Raw genomic sequence first — 26706 nt, forward strand, 5'->3', positions numbered from 1 at the left:
GAAAGATCTTGGAGAAAGACATTTGACTGATGATAATTCATTCTTACATCAAACTTTGAAAAGAATTTGGGAATGGCTCCTGGAAAATTAGAAGAGTCAGGTAAGATCCTGGAAAAAGACCTGTGGGTTAGGGCCCACTAAAAGATACACCATTGAACGATTTAAAAAAAGATTGCGCCAGTTGAATTGAATGGCTTGAATGAGATAACAACCTCAAAATAACTTGAACTGATTAAGAATGGAAAGCACGAATCTTCTGAGATATCTTGAGCACTAGGACAAATGAATAGTGAGAAGTGAATGATTAAGAGATACACGGGCATAAGAAAGCACTTGAAATGAGAAAAAGAATATGATCAGCACCGAAAGCTTGAGTTAAATCCACCGGAAAAGAATACGAGAATGAAGAATGATGAACTTGAAGCTGTTGAGCATCTTCATGGGAAATCATCGGATAAGAACATTGAAAGAAAAGAATGAAGAGACTTCTCACAAATAAAATGATACATGATTAAGAAATCTGAGTCCTTGAAGAAAAAGGGTGGGAGGGCGGGAAAACAAAGGCAACTTGGGACGGATGAAACAAACACCGTTGAGAAAACTTAGAATTGATCTTGCGGATGGGGAGAATGATTGGATCGTCTCGAAAGAGAAGCGCACCGGTTGAAAAAGAATTAACATGACGACCTCGATGATCAAGAAGGATTAGTATTCACATAGCAATATGAGAACACCATTTAGGTAAGGTATGGATCAACAGTTGACATCGAAGCAACTCGAATACCACAACTCAAAACAAAACAAAGGATTTGGCTTGCAGAATAAGCCGGAACAAACATATGATAGAGATTTCGTCCGAAGTTTTCGTGGTGGGGCCCACACGGGCTCGATCGTACAACACCATCATGTACAAGGCAGTGCACATGACATACGAAGTGTCTCTGAACCAGCATAGCCAAGGGTTCTTTAAGACACAACGAGACCACTTTAAAAAACGACCGTGGATAGGCGGACCACTAGACGTCGAACCCCAATCTCATATCATGCATCTGTCGGAAAAAAACTAGAGCTACTTGAATTCCCACCTATAAAACTCCCGAAACTTTCTGGTTATGCAATCTGGTGTTGGGGATACAGGGGAAGCAATATATATCTCACCCAAAACTAACAATACCTACATCCAAGCTGTATCCATCCGTCAACACATAACCAAGAAACCTTCGGAAATCGTGTACCTCAACCTTCGAAAAGCATCCGTTATACGAGCTATGGCAATACTCCCGAACTCCCCAGTACTGGGTGGTGTCGAGGTTATCTCACCAACAACTGCATAAAAGAGATTTTCGATGTCGGCAAAACTCAGGTATTCCAGAACTGCAACGATAAAATTATGACGACAACACCGCGGAGCTCAACTCCCCGGGACACTGCCACAACCCCTAAATGTCAGGAGGCACCAAGAACAATGTTCTCGTCATAAGAATATTGGAACGATCCCAATATCCCCACGTGATCCTAAAAAAAATTTAGTGAAATTTGAGGCGAGGAAAGACAAAACATCTATGTCAGGAGGCCTCACCAGAGCGACGAATGGACTGAGGAGTAAAAAGAATCCTACTCTCCGATATATATAATCCTAAGACTCAAAACATTTATGTTCTAGACTCAACAACGCTAGCGATTCGATCAAGCAGGGGCTCCTAAGTTGGGGATGGCTCTGATTACCAACTTGTAACACCCACGATGCGGCTATATCTCCCACGTGTCGAAGCACGACTTAGAGGCATAACCGCATGGTGGTTTTGTCGCAAGAAGGGTCATCTTCACACAATCCCATGTAATGAACAAGAATGGGATAAAGAGTTGGCTTACAATCGCCACTTCACACAATGAACATATAATTCATCCATCATTGAGAGTACACACATAGTCCGACTATGGACGAAGCCAAAAGAAAAGAAGATAACCCAACTGCTAGATCCCCGATCGTCCCAACTGGGCTTCACTACTGATCAACATGAAACGAAACATAGCAATGACCAAGATCTTCATTGAAGTACCGCCTGCACTGGCATCATCGGCACCTGCAACTGTTGTGATAGTATCTGGTGAGTCACGAGGACTCAGCAATCTCAAAACCCGCGAGATCAAGACTATTTAAGCTTATGGGTATGGAAAGAATAAGTGGTGAGGTTGCAGCAGCGTCTAAGCATATATGGTAGCTAACATACGCAAATAAGAGCGAGAAGAGAGGCAACGGAACGGTCGTGAAGCTAGCAATGATCAAGAGGCGATCCTGAACTACTTACGCACAATCATAACACCAAGACCGTGTTCACTTCCCGGACTCCGCCGAAAAGAGACCATCACGGCTACACACGCGGTTGATGCGTTTTAGTTAAGTCAAGTGTCAAGTTCTCTACAACCGGATATTAACAAATTCCCATCTGCCACATAACCGCGGGCACGGCTCTCGAAAGTTTATACCCTGCAGGGGTGTCCCAACTTAGCCCATCACAAGCTCTCACGGTCAACGAAGGATATACCTGTTGGAGAACATAGTAATTTCAAAAAATTTCCTACGCACACGCAAGATCATGGTGATGGCATAGCAACGAGAGGGGAGAGTGTTGGTCCACGTACCCTCGTAGACCGTAAGCGGAAGCGTTATGACAACGCGGTTGATGTAGTCATACGTCTTCACGATCCGACCGATCCAAGCACCGAACGTACGGCACCTCCGAGTTCAGCACACGTTCAGCTCGATGACGATCCCCAGGCTCCGATCCAGCAAAGCTTCGGGGATGAGTTCCGTCAGCACGATGGCGTGGTGACGATGATGATGTTCTACTGGCACAGGGCTTCGCCTAAACTCCGCGACGATATGACCGAGGTGGAATATGGTGGAGGGGGGCACCGCACACGGCTAAGGAACAATCCGTAGATCAACTTGTGTGTCATGGGGTGCCCCCCTGCCCCCGTATATAAAGGAGGGAGGGGGAGGTGCGGCCGGCCCCCTTGGGGTGCGCCTGGAGGAGTCCTACTCCCACCGGGAGTAGGACTCCCCCCTCTTGCCTTGGTGGAGAAGGAAAGGGGGGAGGGGAAAGAGGAAAGGGGGGCGCCGCCCCCCCTTCCTTCTCCTATTCGGACTAGGGGGGAGGGGGCGCACGGCCTGCCCTGACCGGCCCTCCTATTCTCCCTCATGGCCCACTAAGGCCCATTAACCCCCGGGAGGGTTCCGGTAACCCCCCGGTGTTCCGGTAAAATCCCGATTTCACCCGGAGCCTTTCTGATGTCCAAACATAGGCTTCCAATATATCAATCTTTATGTCTCGACCATTTCGAGACTCCTCGTCATGTCCGTGATCACATCCGGGACTCCGAACAAACTTCGGTACATCAAAACTTATAAACTCATAATAAAACTGTCATCGTAACGTTAAGCGTGCGGACCCTATGGGTTCGAGAACTATGTAGACATGACCTAGAACCATTCTCGGTCAATAACCAATAGCGGAACCTGGATGCCCATATTGGTTCCTACATATTCTATGAAGATCTTTATCGGTCAAACCGCATAACAACATACGTTGTTCCCTTTGTCATCGGTAAGTTACTTGCCCGAGATTTGATCGTCGGTATCCAATACCTAGTTCAATCTCGTTACCGGCAAGTCTCTTTACTCGTTTTGTAACACATCATCTTATAACTAACTCATTAGTTACAATGCTTGCAAGGCTTAGGTGATGAGTATTACCGAGAGGGCCCAGAGATACCTCTCCGACAATCGGAGTGACAAAACCTAATCTCGAATTATGCCAACCCAACATGTACCTTCGGAAACACCTGTAGAGCACCTTTATAATCACCCAGTTACGTTGTGATGTTTGGTAGCACACAAAGTGTTCTTCCGGTAAACGTGAGTTGCGCAATCTCATAGTTATAGGAACTTTGTATAAGTCATGAAGAAAGCAATAGCAACATACTAAACGATCAAGTGCTAGGCTAACGGAATGGGTCATGTCAATCACATCATTCTTCTAATGATGTGATCCCATTAATCAAATGCCAACACATGTCTATGGTTAGGAAACATAACCATCTTTGATTAATGAGCTAGTCAAGTAGAGGCATACTAGTGACTATATGTTTGTCTATGTATTCACACATGTATCATGTTTCTGGTTAATACAATTCTAGCATGAATAATAAACATTTATCATGATATGAGGAAATAAATAATAACTTTATTATTGCCTCTAGGGCATATTTCCTTCAGTCTCCCACTTGCACTAGAGTCAATAATCTAGATTACATAGTAATGATTCTAACACCCATGGAGTCTTGGTGTTGATCATGTTTTGCTCGTGAGAGAGGCTTAGTCAACGGGTCTGCAACATTCAGATCCGTATGTATTTTGCAAATCTCTATGTCTCCCACTTGGACTTGGTCCCGAATGGAATTTAAGCGTCTCTTGATGTGCTTGGTCCTCTTGTGAAATCTGGATTCCTTTGCCAAGGCAATTGCACCAGTATTGTCACAGAAGATCTTCATTGGTCCCAATGCACTAGGTATGACACCTAGATCGGAAATGAACTCCTTCATTTGCTGCTTCCGAAGCAGCTATGTACTCTGCTTCACATGTAGATCCTGCTACGATGCTTTGTTTAGAACTGCACCAACTTACAGCTCCACCGTTTAACAAAAACATGTATCCAGTTTGCGATTTAGAATCGTCCGGATCAGTGTCAAAGCTTGCATCGACGTAACCGTTTACGACTAGCTCTTTGTCACCTCCATATACGAGAAACATATCCTTAGTCCTTTTCAGGTATTTCAGGATGTTCTTGACCGCTGTCCAGTTATCCACTCCTGGATTACTTTGGTACCTTCCTGCCAAGCTTATTGATAAGCATACGTCAGCTCTGGTACACAGCATTGCATACATGATAGAGCCTATGGCTGAAGCATAGGGAACATTTTTCATTTTCTCTCTATCTTCTGCTGTGGTCGGGCATTGAGTTTGACTCAACTTCACACCTTGTAGCACAGGCAAGAATCCTTTCTTTGCCTGATCCATTTTGAACTTTTTCAAAATTTTGTCAAGGTATGTGCTTTGTGAAAGTCCTATTAAGCGTCTTGATCTATCTCTATAGATCTTGATGCCCAATATGTAAGCAGCTTCACCAAGGTCTTTCATTGAAAAACTTTTATTCAAGTATCCTTTTATGCTATCCAGAAATTCTATATCATTTCCAATTAATAATATGTCATCTACATATAAAATTAGAAATGCTACAGAGCTCCCACTCACTTTCTTGTAAATACAGGCTTCTCCAAAGTCTGTATAAAACCATATGCTTTGATCACACTATCAAAGCGTTTATTCCAACTCCGAGATGCTTGCACCAGTCCATAAATGGAACGCTGGAGCTTGCACACTTTGTCAGCACCTTTTGGATCAACAAAATCTTCCGGCTGCATCATATACAACTCTTCTTCTAGAAATCCATTCAAGAATGCAGTCTTGACATCCATTTGCCAAATTTCATAATCATGAAATGCAGCAATAGCTAACATGATTCGGACGGACTTAAGCATCGCTACTGGTGAGAAAGTCTCATCGTAGTCAACCCCTTGAACTTGTCGAAAACCTTTTGCAACAAGTCGAGCTTTATAGACAGTTATATTACCATCAGCGTCAGTCTTCTTCTTAAAGATCCATTTATTCTCAATGGCTTGCCGATCATCGGGCAAGTCAACCAAAGTCCATACTTTGTTTTCATACATGAATCCCATCTCAGATTTCATGGCTTCTAGCCATTTTGCGGAATCCGGGCTCATCATCGCTTCCTCATAGTTCGTAGGTTCATCATGGTCAAGTAACATGACTTCCAGAATAGGATTACCGTACCACTCTAGCGCGGATCTTACTCTGGTAGACCTACGAGGTTCAGTAGAAACTTGATCTGAAGTTTCATGATCATCATCATTAGCTTCCTCACTAATTGGTGTAGTAGTCACAGGAACCGGTTCTCGTGATGAACTACTTTCCAATAAGGGAGTAGATACAATTATCTCATCAAGTTCTACTTTCCTCCCACTCACTTCTTTCGAGAGAAACTCCTTCTCTAGAAAGGATCCATTCTTAGCAACGAATGTCTTGCCTTCGGATCTGTGATAGAAGGTGTACCCAATAGTTTCTTTTGGGTATCCTATGAAGACACATTTCTTCGATTTAGGTTCGAGCTTATCTGGTTGAAGTTTCTTCACATAAGCATCGCAGCCCCAAACTTTAAGAAACGACAACTTTGGTTTCTTGCCAAACCACAGTTCATAAGGCGTCGTCTCAACGGATTTTGATGGTGCCCTATTTAACGTGAATGCGGCCGTCTCTAAAGCATAACCCCAAAATGATAGCGGTAAATCAGTAAGAGACATCATAGATCGCACCATATCCAGTAAAGTACGATTACGACGTTCGAACACACCATTTCGTTGTGGTGTTCCAGGTGGCGTGAGTTGCGAAACTATTCCACATTGTTTCAAGTGTAGGCCAAACTCATAACTCAAATATTCTCCTCCACGATCAGATCGTAGAAACTTTATTTTCTTGTTACGATGATTATCCACTTCACTCTGAAATTCTTTGAACTTTTCAAATGTTTCAGACTTGTGTTTCATCAAGTAGATATACCCATATCTGCTCAAATCATCTGTGAAGGTGAGAAAATAACGATACCCGCCGCGAGCCTCAACATTCATTGGGCCACAAACATCAGTATGTATGATTTCCAACAAATCAGTTGCTCGCTCCATAGTTCCGGAGAACGGCGTTTTAGTCATCTTGCCCATAAGGCATGGTTCGCAAGTACCAAGTGATTCATAATCAAGTGATTCCAAAAGTCCATCAGTATGGAGTTTCTTCATGCGCTTTACACCGATATGACCCAAACGGCAGTGCCACAAATAAGTTGCACTATCATTATTAACTCTGCATCTTTTGGTTTCAACACTATGAATATGTGTATCACTACTATCGAGATTTAATAAAAATAGACCACTCTTCAAGGGTGCATGACCATAAAAGATATTACTCATATAAATAGAACAACCATTATTCTCTGATTTAAATGAATAACCGTCTCGCATCAAACAAGATCCAGATATAATGTTCATGATCAACGCTGGCACCAAATAACAATTATTCAGGTCTAAAACTAATCCCGAAGGTAGATGTAGAGGTAGCGTGCCGACCGCGATCACATCGACTTTGGAACCGTTTCCCACGCGCATCGTCACCTCGTCCTTGGCTAGTAATCGCTTATTTCGTAGTCCCTGTTTCGAGTTGCAAATATTAGCAACAGAACCAGTATCAAATACCCAGGTGCTACTACGAGCTCTAGTTAGGTACACATCAATAACATGTATATCACATATACCTTTGTTCACTTTGCCATCCTTCTTATCTGCCAAATACTTGGGGCAGTTCCGCTTCCAGTGACCAATCTGCTTGCAGTAGAAGCACTCAGTTTCAGGCTTAGGTCCAGACTTGGGTTTCTTCTCTTGAGCAGCAACTTGCTTGCTGTTTTTCTTGAAGTTCCCCTTCTTCTTCCCTTTGCCCTTTTTCTTGAAACTAGTGGTCTTGTTGACCATCAACACTTGATGCTCCTTCTTGATTTCTACCTCCGCAGCTTTTAGCATTGCGAAGAGCTCGGGAATAGTCTTGTTCATCCCTTGCATATTATAGTTCATCACAAAGCTCTTGTAGCTTGGTGGTAGTGATTGGAGAATTCTGTCAATGACGCTATCATCCGGAAGATTAACTCCCAGTTGAATCAAGTGATTATTATACCCAGACATTTTGAGTATATGCTCACTAACAGAACTATTCTCCTCCATCTTGCAGCTGTAGAACTTATTGGAGACTTCATATCTCTCAATCCGGGCATTTGCTTGAAATATTAACTTCAACTCCTGGAACATCTCATATGCTCCATGACGTTCAAAACGTCGTTGAAGACCCGGTTCTAAGCCGTAAAGCATGGCACACTGAACTATAGAGTAGTCATCAGCTTTGCTCTGCCAGACGTTCTTAACGTCGTCAGTTGCATCAGCAGCAGGCCTGGCACCTAGCGGTGCTTCCAGGATGTAACTTTTCTGTGCAGCAATGAGGATAATCCTCAGGGTACGGACCCAGTCCGTGTAATTGCTACCATCATCTTTCAACTTTGCTTTCTCAAGGAACGCATTAAAATTCAACGGAACAACAGCACGAGCCATCTATCTACAAACAAACATAGACAAGCAAAATACTACCAGGTACTAAGTTCATGATAAATCTAGGTTCAATTAATCATATTACTTAAGAACTCCCACTTAGACAGACATCTCTCTAGTCATCTAAGTGATCACATGATCCAAATCAACTAAACCATAACCGATCATCACGTGAGATGGAGTAGTTTTCAATGGTGAACACCATTATGTTGATCATATCTAATATATGATTCACGCTCGACCTTTCGGTCTCCGTGTTCCGAGGCCATATCTGCATATGCTAGGCTCGTCAAGTTTAACCTGAGTATTCCGCGTGTGCAAAACTGTCTTGCACCCGTTGTAGATGGACGTAGAGCTTATCACACCCGATCATCACGTGGTGTCTGGGCATGACGAACTTTGGCAACGGTGCATACTCAGGGAGAACACTTCTTGATAATTTTAGTGAGAGATCATCTTAAAATGCTACCGTCAATCAAAGCAAGATAAGATGCATAAAGGATAAACATCACATGCAATCAATATAAGTGATATGATATGGCCATCATCATCTTGTGCTTGTGATCTCCATCTCCGAAGCATCGTCATGATCACCATCGTCACCGGCGCGACACCTTGATCTTCATCGTAGCATCGTTGTCGTCTCGCCAACTTTTGCTTCTACGACTATCGCTACCGCTTAGTGATAAAGTAAAGCAATTACAGGGCATTTGCATTTCATACAATAAAGCGACAACCATATGGCTCCTGCTAGTTGCCGATAACTTCGGTTACAAAACATGGTCATCTCATACAATAAAATATAGCATCACGTCTTGACCATATCACATCACAACATGCCCTGCAAAAACAAGTTAGACATTCTCTACTTTGTTGTTGCAAGTTTTACGTGGCTGCTACGGGCTTAGCAAGAACCGTTCTTACCTACGCATCAAAAACCACAACGATAGTTTGTCAAGTTGGTGCTGTTTTAGCCTTCGCAAGGACCGGGCGTAGCCACACTCGATTTAGCTAAAGTGAGAGAGACAGACACCCGCCGGTCACCTTTAAGCAACGAGTGCTCGTAGCGGTGAAACCAGTCTTGCGTAAGCGTACGCGTAATGTCGGTCCGGGCCGCTTCATCTCACAATACCGCCGAACCAAAGTATGACATGCTGGTAAGCAGTATGACTTATATCGCCCACAACTCACTTGTGTTCTACTCGTGCATATGACATCTACACATAAAACCAGGCTCTGATACCACTGCTGGAGAACGTAGTAATTTCAAAAAATTTCCTACGCACACGCAAGATCATGGTGATGGCATAGCAACGAGAGGGGAGAGTGTTGGTCCACGTACCCTCGTAGACCGTAAGCGGAAGCGTTATGACAACGCGGTTGATGTAGTCGTACGTCTTCACGATCTGACCGATCCAAGCACCGAACGTACGGCACCTCCGAGTTCAGCACATGTTCAGCTCGATGACGATCCCCGGGCTCCGATCCAGCAAAGCTTCGGGGATGAGTTCCGTCAGCACGACGGCGTGGTGACGATGATGATGTTCTACCGGCGCAGGGCTTCGCCTAAACTCCACGACGATATGACCGAGGTGGAATATGGTGGAGGGGGCACCGCACACGGCTAAGGAACAATCCATAGATCAACTTGTGTGTTATGGGGTGCCCCCCTGCCCCCATATATAAAGGAGGGAGGGGGAGGTGCGGCCGGCCCCCTTGGGGTGCGCCTGGAGGAGTCCTACTCCCACCAGGAGTAGGACTCCCCCCTCTTGCCTTGGTGGAGAAGGAAAGGGGGGAGGGGAAAGAGGAAAGGGGGGCGCCGCCCCCCTTCCGTGTCCTATTTGGACTAGGGGGGAGGGGGCGTGCGGCCTGCCCTAGCCGGCCCTCCTCTTCTCCCTCATGGCTCACTAAGGCCCATTAACCCCCGGGAGGGTTCCGGTAACCCCCCGGTGTTCCGGTAAAATCCCGATTTCACCCGAAACCTTTCCGATGTCCAAACATAGGCTTCCAATATATCAATCTTTATGTCTCGACCATTTTGAGACTCCTCGTCATGTCCGTTATCACATCCGGGACTCCGAACAAACTTCGGTACATCAAAACTTATAAACTCATAATAAAACTGTCATCGTAACGTTAAGCGTGCGGACCCTACGGGTTCGAGAACTATGTAGACATGACCTAGAACCATTATCGGTCAATAACCAATAGCGGAACCTGGATGCCCATATGGGTTCCTACATATTCTACGAAGATCTTTATCGGTCAAACCGCATAACAACATACGTTGTTCCCTTTGTCATCGGTATGTTACTTGCCCGAGATTTGATCGTCGGTATCCAATACCTAGTTCAATCTCGTTACCGGCAAGTCTATTTACTCGTTTTGTAACACATCATCTTATAACTAACTCATTAGTTACAATGCTTGCAAGGCTTAGGTGATGAGTATTACCGAGAGGGCCCAGAGATACCTCTCCGACAATCGGAGTGACAAAACCTAATCTCGAATTATGCCAACCCAACATGTACCTTCGGAAACACCTGTAGAGCACCTTTATAATCACCCAGTTATGTTGTGACGTTTGGTAGCACACAAAGTGTTCTTCTGGTAAACGTGAGTTGCACAATCTCATAGTTGCAGGAACTTTGTATAAGTCATGAAGAAAGCAATAGCAACATACTAAACGATCAAGTGCTAGGCTAACGGAATGGGTCATGTCAATCACATCATTCTTCTAATGATGTGATCCCATTAATCAAATGACAACACATGTCTATGGTTAGGAAACATAACCATCTTTGATTAATGAGCTAGGCAAGTAGAGGCATACTAGTGACTATATGTTTGTCTATGTATTCACACATGTATCATGTTTCCGGTTAATACAATTCTAGCATGAATAATAAACATTTATCATGATATGAGGAAATAAATAATAACTTTATTATTGCCTCTAGGGCATATTTCCTTCAATACCTTCTCCCGGGAAGACTCGATCAGTCTCGGAATCCCGGTTTGCAAGACATTTCGACGATCGTAAAACAAGACCAGCAAGACCACCCGACTGTGCCGACAAATGCCGATAGGAGCTGCACATATATCGTTCTCAGGGCACAACGGATGAGCAATCCGTACAACTTAAACCAAACCTCAAGTTTCCTTGAGGGGGCGCTGCAAAGGGCTCTAGTTTGGACCAACACTCGGAGGAGCACTGGCCCGGGGGGGGGGGGGTTAAAATAAAGATGACCCTTGATTCTGCAGAACCCAAGGGAAAAAGGCTTAGGTGGCAAATGTTAAAACCAATGTTGGGCCTTGCTGGAGGAGTTTTATTCAAAGCGAACTGTCAAGGGGGTCCCATAAATCACCCAACCGCGTAAGGAACGCAAAATCAAGGAACATAACACCGGTATGAGGAAACTAGGGCGGCAAAAGTGGAACAAAACACCAGGCATAAGGCCGAGCCTTCCACCCTTTACCAAGTATATAGATGCATTAATTAAATAAGAGATATTGTGATATCCCAACATAATCTTGTCCATCATGGAGCAATCTTCAACTTCACCTGCAACTAACAACGCTATAAGAGGGGCTGAGCAAAGCGGTAACATAGCCAAACAACGGTTTGCTAGGAAGGGTGAAAAGTTAGAGGCTGACATGGCAATATGGGAGGCATGGTAAACAAGTGATAGGTAACGCAGCATAGCGATAGAACGAAGCAACTAGCAAGCAAAGATAGAAGTGATATTGAGGGTAATGGTCATCTTGCCTGAGATCCCTCAAGGAAGAAGAATGAGTCCATAAAGAAGACAAACGGACATAGTCAAACGAATCCTCACAACTCCGGAACGAAACCGAAGCTAAGGAGAGAAGCAAACCGGAAAGAAGCAAACAACATGGTAAACAACCATCACATAAGCATAGCATGATGCACAAACAAGTATGATGCATGTCCGGTTTAATGAGGCATGGCATGGCAATATGCACAAACAACACTACAAGTTAAGTGGAGCTCAATATGCAACGAGTTGCATATTGACGGAACACCACATCAATTATTTAGTTCTCTCTCGGTTATGCTACCAAACAATATTAAGTGTTGTAAAACATGGCAAGAGGTGAAGCATAAATAAACTAACTATTTAGGCAAGTTTAAATGAGGCCGGAACAACAAACAACAATTCCGGTAAATCCCCACATGTCTTTTAGTAGTTTAATGCAAACACAATTTTAAGCATTTAAATGTTGTTATCATGATGCGGATGACATATCCAAGTTTACGCAATTTTTATGAAAATTTTGACATGAGCATGTTATGAAGCATTTTGGTCACCATGGCGGAATGAAAAGGGTGCCACGGCGGCGAAACGAAAATGGTGCCACGGGAACATTCCGGTCCTGGTAACTCGAGTGAGATACCGATGCAAACGAGAAGTGTGCGGATGTGTGGAACACTCAAGAGATGGGGAGTGATCCCGGATACCGGGTGTCCCACATGACGGTGGCATGGCAAATAAGGAACGTGCAAAGACAAATCGATCACGGTGCAAAACTCGAGCATCTCATACAACACACAAGCATTCATTCACGGGCGTCGTCTCGTCATTATACCTTTGAACCGTGCATTTTCGGAGCGGTTCGGGTTCGGTACGATGTAGAGGAAGTAGTCGTTCATGGGTCGTCGTGGGAAGTAGTTGTTCACGTGGCGACGGTAGTGGAAGTAGTCGTTCTCGTGACGGTAGTGGAAGTAGTTGTACACGTTCGTTTCAAAGAGGCACTTGACGAATCCAACATCTTCGGGGTGACGGTAGTGGAAGTAGTGGTACATGTTTCGTAGATGTTCGGGTCCGGCGAGGAACTTGACGTCCTGGTACTTGGCGTCCACTCGGCCTTGATGGTGATGAAACAAAACGCGATGGTTGTGGTACTTGGCGAGTGGAGGAGGCTGGTTCCGAGCGGGACTGGCCTGTCCTAGCGGGCTGCTTGCCGGCGAGGTTCAGGTGAGGTCACCGGCCGGTGGAGGTGCAGCAGAGGATGTCGTGGGGCCGGGCTCCTCCTGCTGGTTTTTGGCGACGAGCGGCGTGGGAACGAGGCAGAAGGTCGCACAAGGTGTAGCAGAGAGAGGCGGTGAGGGACTTGGCGGCGGGGACGTCCTGAAGCTGCTGCTGGTGGCGCTCGTGGTGGCCGGAGACGGGCACTAGCGAGGCGAGGGAGAGGCCAGGCGTGGAAGACGGCGTGGAGGCGCTGCAAACCATGGAGGCCGGCGGTGCCATGGTCATGCGTCCCAGGCGAGCTCGGCAGCCTGGACTCGCTGGCCGAAGCGGCGGCAGGGTCACCAAGTAGCACGGGGACGAAGCAGCAGGAGGATCTGTGGGGAGGGAGAAGGCAGAGGACGGAGGTCCGGCGGTGGTGGTCGCGGAGGTCGGGGTAGTACTGCGGTGGCGCTGCTGCACCGGCTGACGGCGATGGAGTTTCTGTGATGGCGCGTGGGGTTGATGGAGAGGGGATTGGTGCGGCGGGGATGACGGAGGGCGATGCGAGGCAGAGGAGATCGAGGGCGTGAGGTGGCGGCGCTACGGGATCAAGCGAGAGGCTCTCGCTCCTCTCTGGCGGCGCGAGCGGGGGAAGACGGGAGAGACCAGGGGATCGAGAGGAGGGGATCGGGGCTAGGGTTAGATAGGCGCTAGGGTTGGGCCTTGGTTGGATCTTGGGCCGCCCGGCCTGAGGCTGCAGCTGGGCTTGCTCCTCTCTCCCTCTTACTCCTATTTACTTTAGCAGAAAACAAATTAGAGAGAAGAAAAAGAAAGAGAGGGTTAAGGAAAGAATTTGCGCACGGGGGTAATTTTCCCGGACTCGCAAAAATGCGCTGGTTCCAAGGAAATAGAAATGGCCAAGATCGAACGATAAGAATTCAAACTCATTTGAATTTAATTCAAATGGGTTTGAACTAGGACTTTATAAAAGGAAGGTCCAAAAATGTTCAGATTTTTGGTGGATCTCCGGAAAATGATGAAAGAAATTATGGGCAAGGTTGGAGACCAAGAATTGAGATAACAACGGCATGGGATATTTTGCAAGTGGGTTATGGTTAATTCCAAATAAACGGAATAATTTTATTATAGCTCCCTAATAATAGTAGGAGACTTTGAATATGTTTTAAAGAGAAATCACCATGTGAATATCCCTCGATTTAAATAGATCAACGATCTATGCAATTTATTTAGGTGAGTTTTAAAAATTAATGATATGATGGCACAATGACATGATGCAATGCAAGAGATGGCATGATGAATGCACAAACAAAACAAATCACACGACAAAACTCGGAATAGCTGGAAGTCTTCTGGAGCGTCGGTCTCGGGGTGTTACAACATGCTTATAGGAGACATTCTCATCATAACTAGTGCAATCATCATTAGTACTATGGATATTCAAGGAGTTCATACTAACAACATTGCAATCATGCTCATCATTCAAAGACTTAGTACCAAATATTTTATAGACTTCTTCTTCTAGCACTTGAGCACAATTTTCCTTTTCATCATACTCATGAAAGATATTAAAAATATGAAGCGTATGAGACAAACTCACAACCATTTTTTTGTAGTTCTTTTATAACTAAACTAGTGATAAAACAACAAACAAAAAGATTTGATTGCAATATCTAAAGATATATCTTCAAGCACTCACCTCCCCGGCAACGGCGCCGGAAAAGAGCTTGATGTCTACTACACAACCTTCTTCTTGTAGACGTTGTTGGGCCTCCAAGTGCAGAGGTTTGTAGGACAATAGCAAATTTCCCTCAAGTGGATGACCTAAGTGTCGGGGGTTGGGTACGACATATGCCAAAGGATGGCTTATCATGGTGGGAGCGAGTAGAACGTCGCCAGTGCATGGAAGCGGGATGAGGCGAAGACATGCATGCCGGTGGAACTTACCCAGCTTCAGGGCTCTCCTAGGAGATAACACCCCTAATGCTGCTCTGCGGGGTCTCCGCATGATCACTAAAGCAAAGTGGCTACAATGGTGCTCCTGGAGCTGTTTCGGGAGGTAGGAGAGGGCAAGGCTAGCTCTCTCCTCCCTGGGCTATCTGGTCTATCTCTCTCTAGGTCCGAACCCTTTGCATGGGTGCCCCGGGGGGTTTATATAGGCCTACCGCCCGGGGGTACAATAGTAATCCGGCTGGGCGTGGGTCCCAGCCGTCTGTCTCTCAGGCTGCCATCCTTCCCGCCGGCTTCTAGGGCCCGTCGACTAGTGGGTCCCGCGGACAGGCTTGATACTGTAGCGGCACTCCTGATGACGCAGGCTCGGTCATCGGGTTGTGGCAACAGTGTCGCCATCTATCGGGCGATCACTGTCGCCATTCCCCATCTTATCTGGTTAATGGCTAGTGGGGCCCTGGGAAGGTGTCGACCGACTCCAGGGAGGCCGACTCCCACATGTCCGTCTTCGGGTTGCCCAGGCCGCCTTCGGCCCACCCACTGACAGGCGGCCCCACCACCTTTGGGTCGTACAGGCCGGCGTCATGGGCACAGTGTACCGCGCACTGTGGCTGAGATCAGGGCAGGCATGGCAACAGTGCCGCATCTCGCCGGAGATCTCCCAGCGATACGGCTCACTGTAGCCATGCCGACCCTTCGTAAGCAGGGGGGAACGGCCATGCCGTGACCATACCCCGCGTCTTACTTCGAGATGAGGGAGGAGTCTTGGGCCGACTCTCCATAGTCGGCTTCTCTGGAGTTCGCCAGCTTGGAGTCGGCTTATCTGGGAGTCGCCGTCTGGGACTCGGCATGTTTTGGAGTCGCTCCTGGGACTCGGCCTGAGGGGCGCGGCCTGCCCCGATGTCTTGAAATGTCCTGGGCCTCGGGTTTGCCTACCCGTGGCCCATTACTCCGACACAAAGGTTTATCAATCTGTGGGAGGCGTAGGATGAAGATGGTCTCTCTCAAACAACCCTGCAACCAAATAACAAAGAGTCTCTTGTGTCCCCAACACACCCAATACAATGGTAAATTGTATAGGTGCACTAGTTCGGCGAAGAGATGGTGATACAAGTGCAATATGGATGGTAGATATGAGTATTTGTAATCTGAAAATATAAAAACAACAAGGTAACAAGTGGTAAAAGTGAGCGTAAACGGTATTGCAATGCTAGGAAACAAGGCCTAAGGTTCATACTTTCACTAGTGCAAGTTCTCTCAACAATAATAACATAATTGGATCATATAACTATCCCTAAACATGCAATAAAGAGTCACTCCAAAGTCACTAATAGCAGAGAACAAATGAAGAGATTATGGTAGGGTACGACACCACCTCAAAGTTATCCTTTCTGTTCTATCTAATCAAGAGTCCATAGTAAAATAACATGAAGCTATTGTTTCCATTCAATCTATCATAGAGTTCATACTAGAATAACACCTTAAGACACAAATCAACCAAAACCCTAATGTCACCTATATACTCCATTGTCACCTCAAGTATCCGTGGGCATGATTATACGATATGCATCACACAATCTCAAATTCACCTATTCAAACCAACACAAAGTACTTCAAAGAGTGCCCCAAAGTTTCTACCGGAGAGTCAAGACGAAAACGTGTGCCAACCCCTATGCATAGGTTCATGGGTGGAACCCGCAAGTTGATCACCAAAACATACACCAAGTGGATCACATGAATATCCTATTGTCACCACAGATAAGCACGGCAAGACATACACCAAGTGTTCTCAAATCCTTAAAGACTCAATCCGACAAGATAACTTCAAAGGGAAAACTCAATCCATTACAAGAGAGTAGAGGGGGAGAAGCATCATAAGATCCAACTATAATAGCAAAGCTCGTGATACATCAAGATCGTATCACCTCAAGAACACGAGAGAGCGAGAAATCAAACACATAGCTACTGGTACATACCCTGCGCCCCGAGGGTGAACTACTCCCTCCTCGTCATGGAGAGCACCGGGATGATGAAGATGGCCTCCGGTGAGGGATCCCCCCTCCGGCAGGGTGCCGAAACGGGCTCCCGAGAGGTTTTTGGTGGCTACAGAGGCTTGCGGCGGCGGAACTCCCGATCTATTGTTGTCTTTGATGGTTTTAGGGTATATGGGAATATATAGGCGAAAGAAGTCGGTCGGGGGAGCCACGAGGGGCCCACGAGGGTGGAGGGTGCGCCTAGGGGAGGCGGGCGTGCCCCCCTGCCTCGTGGCCTCCTTGAAGCTTCCTTGACTTGCACTCCAAGTCCCCTGGATTGCTTCCATTCCAAAAATAACGCTCCCGAAGGTTTCATTCCGTTTGGACTCCGTTTGATATTCCTTTTCTTTGAAACACTGAAATAGGCAAGAAAACAACAATTTGGGCTGGGCCTCCGGTTAATAGGTTAGTCCCAAAAATAATATAAAAGTGCTTAATAAAGCTCATAAACATCCAAAACAGATAATATAATAGCATGAATGCTTCATAAATTATAGATACGTTGGAGACGTATCAGAGCCGTAGATTGGTTCCGCCAAGGTTCCGCCTCGTGGCGGCGGTGTTTCGTCCCGAAAGCTTGCTTGCTATTTTTCCAGGGTAAAATACTTCATATAGCAGAAGATGGGCACCGGAGGCCTGCCAGGGGGGCCATGAGGCAGGGGGCGCGCCCAGGGGGTAGGGCGCGCCCCCACCCTCGTGGATGGTGGGTGGACCCCCTCTGGTACTTTCTTCGCTCAGTATTTTTTATTAATTCCAAAAATAACTTCCGTGGAGTTTCAGGACTTTTGGGGTTGTGCAGAATAGGTTTGTAATATTTGCTCCTTTTCCAGCCCAGAATTCCAGCTGCCGGCATTCTCCCTCTTCATATAAACCTTGTAAAATAAGAGAGAATAGGCATAAGTATTGTGACATAATGTGCAATAACATCCCATAATGCAATAAATATAGATATAAAAGCATGATTCAAAATGGACGTATCAACTCCCCAAGCTTGGACCTCGCTTGTCCTCAAGCGGAAGTCGATAACGATAAATATGTCCACATGTTTAGAGATAGAGGTGTCGATAAAATAAAATACAGACATGAGGGCATCATGATCATTCTTATAACAGCAACGTATATAAATATTGTCATATGATTTCTTATGCTAAAGTAACAAGCTATTCACAATGTAAAGTATGAATCCGAAACTTCATTGAAAACTAACAATCTATGGTCTCGGTCGTTGAAGCAATTGGAATTTATCATCACATCGGAAAGAGTCAATACAAGAGCTTTTTAGCAAGTCCACATACTCAACTATCATTTAGTCTTTCACAATTGCTAACACTCACGCAATACTTATGGGTATGGAGTTTTAATCGGACACAGAGAAAGATAGGGGCTTATACTGTCGCCTCCCAACCTTTTACCTCAAGGGTAACGTCAACAACAATAGTTCATGATAACTTAAATCCAATTGGATATATATATCAGGATCTTTCCAACACAATGTGCTTGCCAAAGGATAAAGTGTAAAAAGGAAAGGTGAAGATCACCATGACTCTTGTATAAGATATAAGACAAGAAAAAGATAGGACCTTCGCAGAGGGAAGCAGAGGTTGTCATGTGCTTTTATGGTTGGATGCACAAAATCTTAATGCGAAAGAACGTCACTTTATATTGCCACGTGTGATATGGACCTTTATTATGCAGTCCGTCGCTTTTATTTCTTCCACATCACAAGATCGTATAAAGCTTATTTTCTCCACACTAATAAATCATACATATTTAGAGAGCAATTTTTATTGCATGCAACAATGACAACTTACTTGAAGGATCTTACTCAATCCATAGGTAGGTATGGTGGACTCTCATGGCAAAACTGGGTTTAAGGATATTTGGAAGCACAAGTAGTATCTCTACTTAGTGCAAAGAATTTGGCTAGCATGAGGGAGAAAGGCAAGCTCAACATGTTTGATGATCCATGACAATATACTTTATTTCGGGTATAAGAAAACATAACCCATTATGTTGTCTTCCTTGTCCAACATCAACTCTTTAGCATGTCATATTTTAATGAGTGCTCACAATCATAAAAGATGTCCAAGATAGTATATTTATACGTGAAAACCTCTCTTTCTTTATTACTTCCTATTGATTGCAACGATGCCCAAAACTATGTTTGTCAACTCTCAACAACTTTTATTCATCATACTCTTTATATGTGAAGTCATTACTCACCATAAGATCCATATAATCTCTTTATTCCTTTTTATTCTTTCTTTTTCTTTTATTTCCTCAAGATCAAAGTAAGATAATCAAGCCCTTTACTCAAAACTAATATTTATTATATATAGCCCACGTACTCGATTACATAGAAGGATCATAAAGCAAAACTCAAAACTAGATCATACTAAAACTTTATTCTACTAGATCAAGATATTACTAAAAGGATTGAACTAGGAAAAACGGTAAAGATAGGAGTGTGATGGTGATACGATACTGGGGCACCCCCCAAGCTTGGCAGTTGCCAAGGGGAGTGCCCATACCCATGTGATTATGTCTCCTTCAAGGGTGGTGATGTGATATTCTTGGCGATGATTCCCCTCAGGATATGATTCTCTTCCTCGACCTTATTGACTTGTTGCTTGAGGTCCATTATTTCCTTACGGAGTTTACCCGTGACGGCTAAGGCTCCTTTCACCCAAGGATGTTGCATAGCTATGGGAGAGCAAGTAACACTCTTTTTCATATTTTCATAAGAAAGAAATTTAACATTGGAAGGGATGACCGAGTTTGGAATGGCTGAGCTTTGCAGTTCCCCCATCGTGAATCCGGATTGGAAAAGAGAAGTAACTTCTTGATCCTTCTCCATGGCATCTATCTTTTTCAAGTCGGCCTCCATCTCTTCCTCCGTTGATGGCCCAAAGTGATCAGCATCGCTGTTTACTCCTGGTCCCGGTGTCGGATGAGACACTCGACTCTCCCCGACTGATTCCCAAGAAGACATCTTGCTCTAATCTGCAGTAGAAACAACTCGAAACAAAAACAGAGAATATTTGTGTGATACGAGAGTCAAAACCTTCGGGAGGTTATATAATGAATTTTTACCGACCAAAAGAAGTATCGTGCAAGAAAACAGAGTCCGGAGAGCACACGAGGTGCCCACGAGGCAGGGGGCGCGCCCAGGGGGTAGGGTGCGCCCTCCACCCTTGTGGACGCCTCGTGTCCTTCCCGGACTGCTTCTTATTTTCCTATTTTCTTAAATATTCCAAAACAGAGAAAAATTACCATTAGAACTGTTTTGGAATCGGTTTACTTACCGTACCACATACCTATTCCTTTTTGGAGTCTGAAACATTCTGGAAAGTGTCCCTTGTGTATTCCTCCGGGTTTACGGTTTCAATAACATTATTTTCAACATTTAAGGGATTACCTGAGATATATTGTTTGATTCTTTGACCGTTCACCACCTTCGGATTTGTGCCTCCGAAGTTGTTGATTTTTATGGCATCGGAACGATAGACCTCCTCGATAACGTAAGGACCTTCCCATTTAGAGAGAAGTTTTCCTGCAAAAAACCTTAAACGAGAGTTGAATAGCAAAACATAATCACCTACATTAAACTCATGCCTTTTGTATCCTTTTGTCATGCCATCTTTTAACTTTTTCTTTAAACAGTTTGGCATTCTCATAGGCTTGGGTTCTCCATTCATCAAGTGAGCTTATGTCAAATAGCCTCTTCTCACCGGCAAGTTTGAAATCATAATTGAGCTCTTTAATAGCCCAATATGCCTTATGTTTTAGTTTGAGAGGTAAGTGACATGACTTTCCATAAACCATTTTATACGGAGACATACCCATAGGATTTTTATATGCGGTTCTATAGGCCCATAATGCATCATCAAGTTTCTTGGACCAATTCTCTCTAGATCTATTAACAGTCTTTTGCAAAATTAATTTAAGCTCTCTATTACTCAGTTGTACCTGACCACTAGACTGCCGGTGATATGGAGACACAATTCTATGATTAACATCATACTTAGCAAGCATTTTACGAAAGGCACCATGAATAAAATGTGAACCACCATCATTCATTAAATATCTAGGGACTCCAAACCTCGGAAAAATAACTTCTTTAAGCATCTTAATTGAGCTGTTATGATCAGCACTACTAGTTGGAATAGCTTCTACCCACTTAGTAACGTAATCAACAGCAACTAAAATATGTGTATACCCATTAGAGGAAGGAAACGGTCCCATGTAATCAGAGCCCTAAACATCAAATGGTTCAATTACAAGTGAATAATTCATAGGCATTTCTTGACGTCTACTAATATTATCGATTCTTTGACATTCATCACAAGACAAGACAAACTTACGGGCATCTTTGAAGAGAGTAGGCCAATAAAAACCGGATTGCAATACCTTGTGTGCAGTTCTATCTCCAGCGTGGTGTCCTCCATAAACCTCAGAGTGACACTTGTTTAGGATTTGTTCCTGTTCATGCTCAGGTACACAACGTCTAATAACACCATCTACTCCTTCTTTATAAAGATGTGGGTCATCCCAGAATAATGTCTTAAATCATAGAAAAACCTTTTCTTTTGCTGGTATGCGAAACTAGGTGGTATAAATTTAGCAAAAATGTAATTAGCATAATTAGCATACCATGGAGCAGTACGAGAAGCGTTTATGACAGCCAATTGTTCATCAGGACAGCTATCATCAATAGGTAGTGGGTCATCAAGAACATTCTCTAACTTAGATAAGTTGTCTGTAACGGGGTTCTCCGCTCCCTTTCTATCAATAATATGCAAATCAAATTCTTGTAATAGGAGAACCTATCTAATAATTCTAGGTTTAGCATCTTTCTTTTCCATAAGATATTTAATAGCAGCATGATCATTGTGAACAGTTACTTTAGAATCACAATATAAGGTCTGAACTTATCACAAGCAAATAAAACTGCTCAAAATTCCTTTTCAGTAGTAGCATAATTTCTCTGGGCACTTTCTGTTGGAAATATGCCCTAGAGGCAATAATAAAATGGTTATTATTATATTTCGTTGTTCATGATAATTGTCTATTGTTCATGCTATAATTGTATTAACTGGAAACCGTAATACATGTGTGCATACATAGACCACAACATGTCCCTAGTGAGCCTCTAGTTGACTAGCTCGTTGATCAATAGATGGTCATGGTTTCCTGACCATGGACATTAGATGTGATTGATAGCGGGACCACATCATTAGGAGAATGATGTGATGGACAAGACCCAATCCTAAGCGTAGCACAAAGATCGTGTAGTTCGCTTGCTAAAGCTTTTCTAATGTCAAGTATTATTTACTTAGACCATGAGATTGTGCAACTCCCGGATACCGTAGGAATGCTTTGGGTGTACCAAACGTCACAACGTAACTGGGTGGCTATAAAGGTACACTACAGGCATCTCCGAAAGTGTCTGTTGGGTTGGCACAGATCGAGACTGGGATTTGTCACTCCGTATGACGGAGAGGTATCTCTGGGCCCACTCGGTAATGCATCATCATAATGAGCTCAATGTGGCTAAGTAGTTCGTCACGGGATCATGCATTACGGAACGAGTAAAGTGACTTGCCGGTAACAAGATTGAATGAGGTATTGGGATACCGACGATCGAATCTCAGGCAAGTAACATACCGATTGACAAAGGGAATTGTATACGGGATTGATTGAATCCCCGACATCGTGGTTCATCCGATGAGATCATCGTGGAACATGTGGGAGCCAACATGGGTATCCAGATCCCGTTGTTGGTTATTGGCCGGAGAACGTCTTGGTCATGTCTGCATGGTTCCCGAACCCGTAGGGTCTACACACTTAAGGTTCAGTGACGCTAGAGTTGTTATTGGAAATAGTATGTGGTTACCGAAGGTTATTCGGAGTCCCGGATGAGATCCCGGACGTGACGAGGAACTCCGGAATGGTCCGAAGGTGAAGATCGATATATTGGACGAAGGGTATTGGAGTCCGAAATTGTTCTGGGAGTACCGGCTGACGACCAGCGTGACCGAAAGGTGTTTCGGAGTCCTCGGCAAGCGTTGGGGGGCTTATGGGCCAAGGGGAGGGGGCACATCAGCCCACTAAGGGGATGTGCGCCCCTCCCACCCCATCTCACGTAACGTGGAGAGGTGGGGGCGCATCCCCTAGGGCAGCCACCCCTCCCGGCTTGGGGGGCAAGTTTCCTAGGGGTGGGGGCGCCCAAACCCATCTAGGGTTTCCCCTGTGGCCGCCACCCCTCCCCTAGGGAACCCTAGGGCGCCTCCTCCAGCCTCCCTTACCCCTATATATAGGGAGGGAGAGAGAGGGCAGCCGCACCCTTGCCCCTGGCACAGCCCCTCCCTCCTCCAACACTTCCTCCTCCTCCGTAGTGCTTAGCGAAGCTCTGCCGGAGAACCACGAGCTCCATCACCACCACGCTGTCGTGTTGTCGGAGTTCTCCCTCAACTTCTCCTTTCCCCTTGCTGGATCAAGAAGGAGGAGACGTCCCCGGGCTGTACGTGTGTTGAACGCGGAGGCGCCGTCCGTTCGGCGCTTAGACCAGAATCGACCACGATCTGAATCACTGCGTGTACGACTCCACCAACCGTGTTCTTGTAACGCTTCCGCATCGCGATCTTCCAGGGTATGAAGATCAACTCATCCTCTCCCTCTCTTGTTGCTAGAATCTCCATATATTGATCTTGGTGATGCGTAGAAAATTTTGAATTATTGCTACGTTCCCCAACAGTGACATCATGAGCTAGGTCTATTGCGTAGATTCTATGCACGAGTAGAACACAAGTAGTTATGGGCGTTGGTTTGTTTAATATTCTTACCGTTACTAGTCTTATCTTGATTTGGCGGCATCGTGGGATGAAGCGGCCCGGACTGACCTTACACGTACGCTTACGTGAGACAGGTTCCACCGACTGACATGCACTTGTTGCATAAGGTGGCTAGCGGGTGCCAGTCTTCCCACTTTAGTCGGATCGGATTCGATGAAAAGGGTCCTTATGAAGGGTAAATAGCAATTGGCATATCACCGTTGTGGCTTTTGCGTAGGTAAGAAACGTTCTTGCTAGAAACCCATAGCAGCCACGTAAAACATGCAACAACAATAGAGGACGTCTAACTTGTTTTTGCAGGGTATGCTATGTGATGTGATATGGCCAAAAGAATGTGATGAATGATATGTGATGTATGAGATTGATCATGTTCTTGTAATAGGAATCACAACTTGCATGTCGATGAGTATGACAACCGTCAGGAGCCATAGGAGTTGTCTTAATTTATTGTATGACCTGCGTGTCAATCAGAATGCCATGTAATTACTTTACTTTATTGCTAACCATTAGCCATAGTAGTAGAAGTAATAGTTGGCGAGACAACTTCATGAAGACACGATGATGGAGATCATGATGATGGAGATCATGGTGTCATGCCGGTGACGAAGGTGATCATGCCGCGCCTCGAAGATGGAGATCAAAGGCGCAAGATGATATTGGCCATATCATGTCACTCTATGATTTGCATGTGATGTTTGTCATGTTTACATCTTATTTGCTTAGAATGACAGTAGCATAAATAAGATGATCCCTCGCTAAAATTTCAAGAAAGTGTCCCCCCTAACTGTGCACCGTTGCGAAGGTTCGTTGTTTCGAAGCACCACGTGATGATCGGGTGTGATAGATTCTAACGTTCGAATACAATGGGTGTAAGCCAGATTTACACAAGCAAAACACTTAGGTTGACTTGACGAGCCTAGCATGTACAGACATGGCCTCGGAACACAGGAGACCGAAAGGTCGAACATGAGTCGTATAGTGGATACAATCAACATGAAGATGTTCACTAATGATGACTAGTCCGTCTCACGTGATGATCGGACACGGCCTAGTTGACTCGGATCATGTATCACTTAGATGACTAGAGGGATGTCTATCTGAGTGGGAGTTCATTAAATAATTTGATTAGATGAACTTAATTATCATGAACATAGTCAAAAGATCTTTTCAAATTATGTCATAGCTTACGCTTTAGTTCTACTATTTAAGATACGTTCCTAGAGAAAATTTAGTTGAAAGTTGACAGTAGCAATTATGCAGACTGGGTCCGTATTCTGAGGATTGTCCTCATTGCTGCACAGAAGGCTTATGTCCTTAATGCACCGTTCGGTGTGCTGAACCTGGAGCGTCGTTTGTGGATGTTGCGAACATCTGACCTACACATTTTGATGACTACGTGATAGTTCAGTGCGTAATGTTAAACGGTTTAGAATTGAGGCGCCAAAGACGTTTTTGAAACGTCGCAGAACATATGAGATGTTCCAAAGACAATTGGGATTTCAGACTAGTGCCCACCTCAAGAGGTATGAGACCTTTGACAAGTTTCTTAAGCCTGCAAACTAAGGGAGAAAATCTCAATCGTTGAGCATGTGCTCAGATTGTCTGAGTACTACAATCGCTTGAATCGAGTGGGAGTTAATCTTCCAGATGAGACAGTGATAGTTCTCCATAGTCACTGCCACCAAGCTATTAGAGCTTCGTGATGAACTATAACATATTAGGGATAGACATGATGATCCTTGAGCTATTCGTGATGTTTGACACCGTGAAAGTAGAAATCAAGTAGGAGCATCAATTGTTGATGGTTAGTAAAGCCACTAGTTTCAAGAAGGGCAAGGGCTAGAAGGGATACTTCATGAATGGCAAATCAGTTGCTGCTCTAGTGAAGAAACCCAAGGTTGAACCCAAATCCGAGACTAAGTGCTTCTGTAATGAGGGGAACGGTCACTGAAGCAAAACTACCCTTGGTAAATGAGAAGGCTGTCAAGGTCGACAGAAGTATATTGGATATACATTATGATGTGTACTTTACTAGTACTCCTAGTAGCACCAGGGTATTAGATACCGGTTCGGTTTCTAAGTGTTAGTAACTCGAAATAAAAGGCTACAGAATAAGCGGAGACTAGCTAAAGGTGAGGTGACGATATGTATTGGAAGTATTTCCATGGTTGATGTTATCAAACATCGCACGCTCCCTCTACCATCGAGATTGGTGTTAAACCTAAATAATTGTTATTTGGTGATTGCTTTGAGCATAGACATGATTGGATTATGTTTATCGCAATACGGTTATTCATTTAAGGAGAATAATGGTTACTCTGTTTATTTGAATAATACCTTCAATGGTCATGCACCTAAAATGAATGGTTTATTGAATCTCGATCATAGCGATACACATGTTCATGCCAAAAGATATAAGAGAGTAATGATAGTACCACCTACTTGTGGCACTGCCATTTGAGTCATATTGGTATAAAACGCATGAAGAAGCTCCATGTTGATGGATCTTTGGACTCACTCGTTTTTGAAAAGTTTGAGACATGCGAACCATGTCTATTGGTGTATACGCATGAAGAAACTCCATGCAGATGGATCGTT

This window comes from Triticum dicoccoides, chromosome 3B (genome assembly GCF_002162155.2).
Source record: "Triticum dicoccoides isolate Atlit2015 ecotype Zavitan chromosome 3B, WEW_v2.0, whole genome shotgun sequence".
Taxonomy (NCBI): domain Eukaryota; kingdom Viridiplantae; phylum Streptophyta; class Magnoliopsida; order Poales; family Poaceae; genus Triticum; species Triticum dicoccoides.